This window comes from Rattus norvegicus (assembly GCF_036323735.1).
Source record: "Rattus norvegicus strain BN/NHsdMcwi chromosome Y unlocalized genomic scaffold, GRCr8 chrY_unlocalized_13, whole genome shotgun sequence".
Classification (NCBI taxonomy): Eukaryota; Metazoa; Chordata; class Mammalia; order Rodentia; family Muridae; genus Rattus; species Rattus norvegicus.
This window is the reverse complement of record NW_026947371.1, coordinates 655,009-664,998: the sequence shown is the minus strand read 5'-3', so window position 1 is coordinate 664,998 and position 9,990 is coordinate 655,009. Positions and strand designations below refer to the sequence as shown.

General features: G+C 34.7%; 1 long non-coding RNA gene across 1 annotated transcript in view; it reads right to left on the bottom strand.

Annotated features, from left to right (window-relative positions):
* LOC134484589 (uncharacterized) overlaps positions 1-9,732 on the bottom strand; it is a 97,631-nt gene extending 87,899 nt beyond the window's left edge. Inside the window, exon 1 of the long non-coding RNA XR_010062069.1 lies at positions 8,984-9,732. This is a non-coding gene — a long non-coding RNA (uncharacterized LOC134484589). The remainder of the gene's footprint in view (positions 1-8,983) is intronic.
* Between the last annotated feature and the right edge of the window lie 258 nt (positions 9,733-9,990).

Genomic DNA, 9,990 nt, shown 5'->3' with positions numbered 1-9,990 from the left:
TTCATTTCCTTCTCTGTATGTTCTTCATCAAAATAATTTGTATTAAGCCCCTTTCAACTTACAGGGTATTGCTAGATTTTCTTATTCAAAGAAAGTAGAATATATTCATCTTACTTTGCAGAATATGTTTTTCAGGGGCTCTTCATTGCATCCCAATTGAAACCCAAGTTTACCTTGAACTGAAGGAGAAACCTGGGAAAAATTAGGAAACATATCTGTGGCACAGTCCATAATATCAGGAACTAGTGTGGGTTTCCTCACCCTAAATTAATATCTAAACCTACTTTGGACAAACTAGAATGATCTGAAGTAACCTTTCCTTCAGGGATAACACATGATGCCTCCTTAATCAAAGAAAGAATGGATGAGTACCACCAAGTAAAGATGAGTTGCTGATGCCCCTGTAGCAGGAGAATTGATTAGAGTATTCATATTCCCCTTGTATTTGAGAAAAAATTAAATTGCTTACAATAGCTCAGGAGGTCCTAGCATTGCATCATCTTCTAATGATACCGCACAGTCTAGCATATCCACATCTTTAGCTGAATATGCAAGAGCCTGAATATAGATTACATGATTCATGAAAAGTTGAGGTGTCCTAAGCATGATTGCCCCCTAAAAGTATATTCAACCAAAACGAAATGAGCACCAGACTGATGACTTCACAACATATCATGTGACTTTACTCAAGGAAGTAGCATAAGATTCCAGGATTTGCTCCCTCCTTTTGGATTTCAGTGAACCTTCACCAGAGGGATCAATGCTCCTTGGTTCGAGGTAAAATATCCCATGGGCCCCAAGCAGAAGGGATGGTTCTGAGAGATCATTTTGTCAAATGGGTAACTCTAAGGCCTATAAAAAATATCAATGTTTTTGAAAGGAGAAAAGTCTTAATCCGGTTTGATAGTAGGGGACTATCCATGATTACCTTCTATAAAAAACAATGATCCCATCACTCCAGGCCTCTACATTTTCAGAGAACTCCAGAAAATTCTTATCTCCAAGGACTCCACTACAGACGTGACAGCAATCTGAGGTTTATTCTGAAATCTTGTGTGAAGTCACTGTCTCTAATCCTTTTTTAAACTTACTATTAGCAGCACAGGTATGGGTGTGAGGGATATTTACCTTTCTGGTGAGTATCTTAGATAAGTGGCCTTGGATCCAGGGTGGAACTTCTATTCATTGGCCATGGGACGTCAATCCATTGTTCTTGGAGATTTTTTGGTGGTCAAAGTTGTATTGGCTATGCAATAAGGTTTGAGGAACAAGTTCTGGTCTTTATTAGTTGAATGGTATACCTGAGTCAGCCACGAACAAAGTGAGAATCTTCTATGGATTCTTGTTCACAAGGATTCAGTTTCAGGTACACTACAGCAGAGGCTGACTGTTTGAGACACTCCTCAGTCACAAGGTCAATTCTAGATTTTGTTCCATCAGATAGCTATGTCTCTGACCCCTCCATTGCAGACAGAGGAAGAATAAAGTGTTTCTATTCCAGGGCAGTTGATTTCTAGTGTATGTCATTTCAGGGGCATTTGAGTCCTTTGATGTTTAATGTTATCAGAGACAAATGATTAGATTTGTCTATTATTTTCCTTGTTAGATGTCGAATTATGTTTCTGTGGCTACCTACATTATCTTCTTTTGTGTTTTAAAAGTAGATTGTGTTCTTTCTTTTTCTGGGTGTAGTTTCCTGCCTTGTACTGGAATTTTCCACCTTTCATCTTTTGTAGGACTGGATTTGTGGAAAGATATTGTGTAAATTTGCTCTTGTCATGGCATATCTTGGAATCTCCATCTATGGTAGTTGAGAGGTTTTATAGCAGCCTGGGATGACATTTTTGTTCATTTATGATCTGTGTGATATATGCCCAGGACCTGATAGCTTTCATAGTCTATTTTAAGAAGTGTGGAATACTGATTGGTCTCCCTTTTTATGTAACTCAACCTTTTTTCCCTTACTGGTTTTAATATTTTTTCTTTGTTTTGTGTACTTTATATTTTAACTATTATGTGATGGAAGAAATTTATTTTCTGCTCCAAATTTTTGGGAGTTCTCTTTGAATTTTGTACGTGTAAGGTTGTCTCTTTCTTTAGGTTAGGGAAGGTTTCTACTATAATTTTGTTGAAGATATTTACTGACCCTTCAAAGTGGGAGTCTTCATTCTCTACGATACCTATTATCCTTAGGTATTATCTTGTCATTTTGTCTGGGATTTTCCGGATGTTTTGGGTTAGGAGTTTTTTGTGTACCAAGAACTGTGGATCAGGTTCAGCTATATGGAATAGATAGAAACAAAAGTATGCTGTAACAGACTAAACCTCCATTCGTGGGTTCTGAGCACTCCAGGAAGTTACCTCTGAGAAGAAGAAGTCTCTCCTGTGCTCTTGAGTGAGTCAGCACTCCTGGAAGTCCATCTATTTCCTCATGGGATCTCATTCTTTCATGTCAAATATATTGCCAGATGAGATAATTGCTCAGTGAACACAGTATTGTGTTGAATATGACACAGACTATCTGTGACAAATTAAAATATATAGGCAATGTCAACTAGGTCATTGAATTGTAATATATTGAAGAATTCACATAATTACTACATGTTGGACTAACCAATGAATGGGATGCATATTTATTAAAATGAAGAATAGTGTAAAGTTTATTTTTGAAACTTACTGAATCATGTAATAAATAATAAGTCTCCATTACTGTATCAGGTCCATAATAGTGGTATAGATTAGGAATGAATAAAATGTATTATGAACTTTCTTTTATAAAAATTGCATTATAGTTCAAGAAAAAGAAAGAAATGAATCCATAAATCAGTCTGTTACAGTTGATAGTATGCAAGTAGTTGAAGAATCTATTTTAAAAATATGGTCATGGAGATTGTCATAAGGAAGTGACATTTAAGTTAGATTAGATGAAATATAGTTGATCTATATTTTGGGCAAAATCACAGTAAATAGAAGGATGATAAAAGGACAAAGAGCTTGACATTTCCAAAAAGTAAATATGATAGTAGTATGTATTGACTAAGAGATAGAAGAGCGGTCCAAATAAAGCTGAAGCTTAGGCAATGTCTCATATGGGAATATAGGAACAATATTAGACATATAATTTTTATTTACTGTAAATGTCTTAGAAATCATTGAACAGTTTTAAATAAGTTTGTTTAACTCACAATGTATATAGAAGGGACTCTGGTTATTTATGTATTATGAGATGATACAGAGAATAATTTTAAGGATGTTTTTGAAGTCTATCTGGAAGTACTGTCAGTGATAATGAAAAAGAGTCATATCAGAGAGCTATGTTGGAAATTGTTGTGTTTGGTAGAAGAATGAGTGTGGTGTGGGCAGGAAGAAAAGAAAGCCAATGTCTTTTTTTGAGCAAAAGAAAAGATGTTGGTGTTATTTACTCTGATGTGGAATATTTCATGATAAGTGGATTTAGGAGAATTATAAAGGAATTTATTTTAGCCCCTTGAAGATGCTTGAAAGAACCTCTAACTCACTAGACATTCCTACTTACTGTTCATTGTTTGGTGATTTAATCCATTACTAAGACCATTATTAGCTGTTATATAACAAAACTCACTTTAATATCTGTATTTTTTAAGTTATAAATGGGAGTACTTATTTAATGAAGAGCAAACCTATGATTATATTACATGCTTATTTAGTATATTCAGACAAATTATTTGCCCATATACTTACTACAAACATTTTGTATTGCAATTATAATTTAATCCAAGTTTATTGGTGCTGACACACTCTTTGATTAGAATTTAATAGCTCATGAATGTGAATTTCACAGAAAGAAGTCATTTTTCAGATTTTGTTAATTTACAAACCCTAGAAGAGTAAAAACATGTGATAAATTCTAGCTCTTCTACTTTTAATCTTTAGTATTTTAGTGTGTTATGATATACATGCAAAAATTCCTAATCCAGATGATTTTAACTATAATATCCAGTACTATTAAACATATCAACAGTATTTTACAAATATGAATAATCTATGCTTTCAGAAAATTTTCATCAAAGGAGCAAGAAATTCTTCATAACTTCAACACAACATGGCCTTTGGGAACAGAATAAAACACAAATAAGGAAAGGCGGAAAATGATTGACACATGCACTGTTCTTGGTTTGAAATTTAACAATCATGCTAGTTATAGGATACAGCCTTGAAATTAGAGTCAATGAGAGTTTGAAAAATACTGAGGAAGAGTAGGTAAATTGAATTCTTGCTACATGAAAGAAAACACTGGATCTGAAGGTAAGGTACATTTTAGATGATGACACTCGTCTTCTGCCACTATTTATTCAATGCTTTTGTATTTGTTACTATATTATGTTCCAAAAACATATCAATGATTCTAGTTGTTCTTAATTAATGAACATGCAGATCAGCTGATTTAATATTCCACATTATCTTAATATTCTTCTGTATCTTTCAATATTAAAATAATAGAGAATTATTTTGATTAGAGTAAAATTTTATTTTTTTATCATATGAGAGAAGAAATTATTAACCAAGAATGGACATTTGATATTTTCTAAAAGATGTTAATAGAGGTTGAAAGCATATATATAAGCTAAACCATTTATACCTTCTCCAAATGAAACTCATTGAAATGTCAGTACACATAATAGTACGTATATGGAGTGATATATAGTAATAAAAACATCCCCTATGCATCCAGAATCATCTATTATCCCCATGATGAAAGCCAATATTAGGAAGAGAAGATGGTAGAGCCACTTTGCAGGAAAATCAGCTTCATTCAAAATGAAGATTGAGCTGGGAATTGATTTGACTAAGTGTAGTTAAGAATAATGTAAATGCCCAAAAATTGTAACCTCACTAGGTGGTATGTCCTTGTTGCAGGAGGTATGTTGTTCGGGGTAGGCTTTGAAGTTTCAAAGGATTGAAGCTATTTCAATCTAGTTTTCTCCACCTTCCGCTTATGGTCAGCAACCTCTGCCTGTATATCTTTGCTCTGATATCATCAATCACTGACTCTGATATTCTGGTTTATAAGCCCAAATAAAGTATTTCTTTTATAAGGAATGAATAATATAAATGAGTTTAATGCTATGAGAAGCAGACCTTGTTTACCTGATATGGTTGCCTTTTCCTTTCTTAGCTTGGGCCGTCACACTTCTGCTATGTTGAATGAGACATCTCCATATTCTCTACTCTCACTAACTGCAGTTTGTCATTTGGCCCTCAGGACCTCCTTATACCTGGGGCTGTATTTTTGTTCTTGGAAGTTAGAAAGTTTGGATTTCCTGACTTTGGAGGCAGGGTTAAAAGTAAATGGGAAGTGAGTGACATACATACCACAACTCTTCTATTTTAGTCCTTCAATGGGGGATATTAGAGGATGGGATTACTGAGGTGAGCAGAAAGGAAAGGTGCTGCTTTATTTGAAATGTTTTCTTACCTCATTCTGTGTCCCTGTAAAGATCCAGCCTTATCTCTCAGGCCTGGCCATGTTCCTGTCACTGCTCACCTGCCTATCTCTTGCAGCTCTTAATTCTAATTCCTGCTTCCCACTCTACGTTTCATCTTGACCAGATTTAGTGCATTTTTCAGTGTTCCTGCTCTGAAACGTACACAAGTTCTTTTACTTTTGTTTTATTTTCAAACTTTCAATGTTTATGTTCTTTTTCGTTTTACCTCTTTTATGGAAGCCTTAGAGGAGAATCATTCATGGATGTCTCTTTTGATTGGAATGAGAAAATAATGAAAAAATCTTTTTTTTTTAAATTACAGGACATTTTCAGTTTTTCTCTTCCATATATGTGCCATGCTAGTTTTTCTCCCTGTCTTGTCCTTAGTCCTTTCCTCCCCTTGCTACTTGGATACTGCCTCTTAGGACTTACTGCAGAACCATAATTGCTGGCATACACAAGCAAGGTGTTGATTCTTCATCACTTTTCTAACCTTTTTCTGCTTCTCTCTTGAGCTGTTTGAATTAATTTGGATCACTCTACTCAATAGTACAGTGCTATAGTGCTTGGGCCATGAAAATATCTGTTATTGTTGCCTTGTCATAGTTTTACAGCTCAGGGTTGGCCTAGTTACACTTTGGAATCTTAGTCCAAGAAGTTTGAGAACTTTAATAAAACCGTGTCAGGAGCTAAAAATACTTTTAAATGATTTCTTAATACATGACGCCTAGAAAACCCTTTCATAAATCATGGACAAAGCAGTCTGAGATTCTTGTTTCTGTAAAGTACTTGAAAAATATGAAAGGGAGAAAGGCCATGGCTTGCTCACTCTTGTCTTTAGATGGGGCGCTCAAATATGACTTTAGATTTCCTGCGATTTCTGGTTGGAACATAAACATGTCTTTGGTAGTTTGCATCACCGGATTGCTTATATTAATTCCTCCTTTTGCTATTGTTTTGGGTTCTGTCTTCATTGTTTCCAATAGGACCATAGCTCCACACTCTGTGTAGATAAAAGGTGGGTCCAGTCCAGCTGTTATTGTTCTGGCACACAAACCACTTTTTGGGAACAAATGTTCACCATTGTATAGTTGACAGTGGTTTAAATTCTTTCCTTGTCCTCACAACATTCCTCTTCTCATCTTCTTCAATTAATTGTATTGACCTCCATGTAATCCTATTATGTATCTGTGTGTATGGAAGAAAGTTTTTCTTTAAATATTCTGTGGTTTGTGGGTTTATTCTTCCATCAACTATTCCCAACAGCACATGACCTCAGGCCATTACTGGGAATTATTGTATGCTGGGAACATTGGGGGAGGATAGTGTGAAATTCATCACTGTCCTTTGTTTCAGAGATTTTTATTTTTTAATAAGTAACCCATACTATACAAATATCTAACTAACTCTTGTGTTCCCCTTCCTGTAAGGCTGCTGGTGTAAATAAATTGCATTTTTTCATTGATAAACAATAATAAAATCACATAAAGACAAAAACATACTTAAAGACAGAAAATATTCACAAAGGAAAATCCATTTAAAATGGAGATAACATATAAACAAAATGAGATCAAAAGATCCATTCAGGAACCATGATATTAAAATGTAATTATCAAACTACAAATTTGTAAGATGAGATAATAATAATATATATTTAAGAAAAGATGAAAACCATTAAATGCACAGTGTGCCCAAAATGCTCACTCAAAATGTAGAATATATCCAAGAATGGAATGGAGCTCTCTCTCTTGCTACTATAGAGGCAAAATGGAAGGATTACTACTAGGCTAAACCCAACCTAGATTTCATAGTGCCAAACTATCAAGAAAGCTGGTGTTTCAAAAATACCACATTAAGCAAATATTGATAATAAAAACAAATATAAAAATAAGAAAGTATTGAAGACCAGCACTAGTCCATGATAATCTGATAGGGTGCATGGGATTATTTCAGTATTCTGGTATCTATAGGGACCTGTTTAGTGACAGAGTATATGGTAAGTTTGGAGAAGTTACTTTTAGGTGCAAAAAAAAAAGGTATATTCTGTAGTTTAGGATGAAATGTTCTTTAAATATCTGCTAAATCCATTTGGATTATTATTTCTGTTATTTTCACTGTATCAATTTAGTTTCATTTTCCACAAACGGTCAATTGATGAACTTGGGTATTGAAGTCTCCCACTATTATTGTGTTGGCGCCAATATATGCTTTGAGTCTTAGTGATGTTTCTTTTGGTGAATTTAGGTGCCCTAGCATTTGAAACATAGTTGTTCAGAATTGATAGTTCATCTTAGTATTATTTTTTCTTTGACAATTATTTTGTCCTTCCTTATCATTTTTGATATCTTTGGTTGAACGTCAATTTTATTCAATGTAAGAAAGGCTATTTCTGTTTTGTTTCTTGGGACCATTTGCTTGGAATTTCTCTCCAGCCTTTTACCTTGAGATAGTGACTGTCTATATAAGTAAGGTGTGTTTCCTGTATGCAGCAAAATGTTCGGTCCACTTTATTTATCCAATCCCTTAGTTTATATCTTCTTATTGGAGAACTAAGTCCATTGATGATAAGAGATATTAAATAAAATTTATTGTTCTTTCCTGTTATTTTTATTGTTAGGAATGGAATTACGTTTGTGTGGCTATCATGTTTTGGGTTTGTTGAAAGATTAATTCCCAAATTTTTCCTAGGTGTAGTTTCCTTCCTTGTGTTGGAAGTGTCCATCTACTCTCCTATCTAGAGTTAGATTTGTTCAAAGATGTTTTGTAAGTTTGGCTTTGTCATGGAGTATCTTGGTTTCTCCATCCATGGTAATTGAAAGTTTTACCAGATATCCAAGCCTGGAGATCCAGAAATGAATGCAAAAACCTATGGTCACTTTATCTTTGAAAACTGTGCTAAAACCATTTAATGGAAAAAGGACAGAATTTTCAAGAAATGGTGTTGGATCAACTGGAGGTCAGCATGTAGAAAAATCAATTATTTAAACAAACTCACAGGGTGGGGGAACAAATGATCATCTTGTTAGATGGTGACAAAGAATGAAAACAATCAATACCTCTTCATGTTAAAAGATTTGGTACATATAATAAATTCAAGGTCCATACATAAACATAGTAAAAACAATATTACAAAAAAAGTACCCAACATCAACATAAATGGAGAGAACCTTGAAGCAATTCAACAAATATCTGGGAATAGAAACGGTTGCCCAATCTCCACTTACTTTTTTAATATAGCATTAGAAATCTTATTCACAGAAATTAGACAACCAAAGGAGATCAAAGGGAATTCAAGAATTGAAAATATCATGATTTGTATATGATATGATAGTATATTTTAGTGACCCCAAAAATTCAACCAGAGAACTTTTTCAGCCAAAAACACCTTCAGTAAAGTCCCTGGATATAAAATAAACGCAAACAAATCATTACACTTCCTCTACTTCAAGGATAAACAGGTTGAGAAGAAATTAGGGATATGACAACTTTCACATTAGTCACAAATAATAAAAAAATACCTCAGTGTCACTTCAACCAAGCAAGTAAAAGATCTTTATGACAAGTACTTCAAGTCTGTGAAGAAAAAAATTGAAGAAAATCTCAGATGGAAAGATTTTCCATGCTTATGGATTGGTAGAGTTAATATTGCAAAAATGGCCAACTTGCCAAAAGCAATCAACATATTCAAGGCAATTGCTATCACAAATCCAACTCACTTCTTCATACAGTTAGAAAGAGCAATTTGAAAACTCATTTGAAAAAACAAAAACCCCATGACAGAGAAAACTATCCTCAACAAGAAAAGAACTTCTTTATTTTTTTTCTGCTTGTAAAATTTATTCACCACAAGGACACCCGTAAAAGAAGAAGCAGGAGCTGATATCTGATCTGTGTTCCTCTTGAAAGCCTTGCATTGTAACACAGCATAAAGATATCAAAAGGATGGGAAGGTTTGCTTTTCATTTGTGGAACATTTCGTACATGTAATACAATGTGCTCTGATCAAGTGCACCCACAATCCCTCCTGCTCCTTCTAGACCTGCCCGCATCTCATCTCCCTTCCAAATTTTTGTAGTCTTTCGCTTAATTTTTTGTGCATATTTCTAACACTGGATCCTTTCATTTCTTTTTTTTAAATTAACTTGAGTATTTCTTATTTACATTTTGAGTATTATTCCCTTTCCCGGTTTCCAGGCCAACATACCCCAACCCCTCCACCTCCCCTTCTTTATGGGTATTCCCCTCCCCATCCTCACCCCATTGCCACACTCCCCCCTACAATCACGTTCACTAGGGTTCAGTCTTAGCAGGAACAAGGACTAACTTCCCTTTCCACGAGTGATCTTACAAGGATATTCAATGCTACCTATGAGGTCAGAGTTCAGGGTCAGTCCATGCATAGTCTTTAGGTAGTGGGTTAGTCCCTGGAAGCTCTGGTTGCTTGACATTGTTGTTCATATGGGGTCTTGAGCTCCTGCAAGTTTTCCAGTTATATCTCTGATTCCTTCAACGGGTTTCCTGTTCT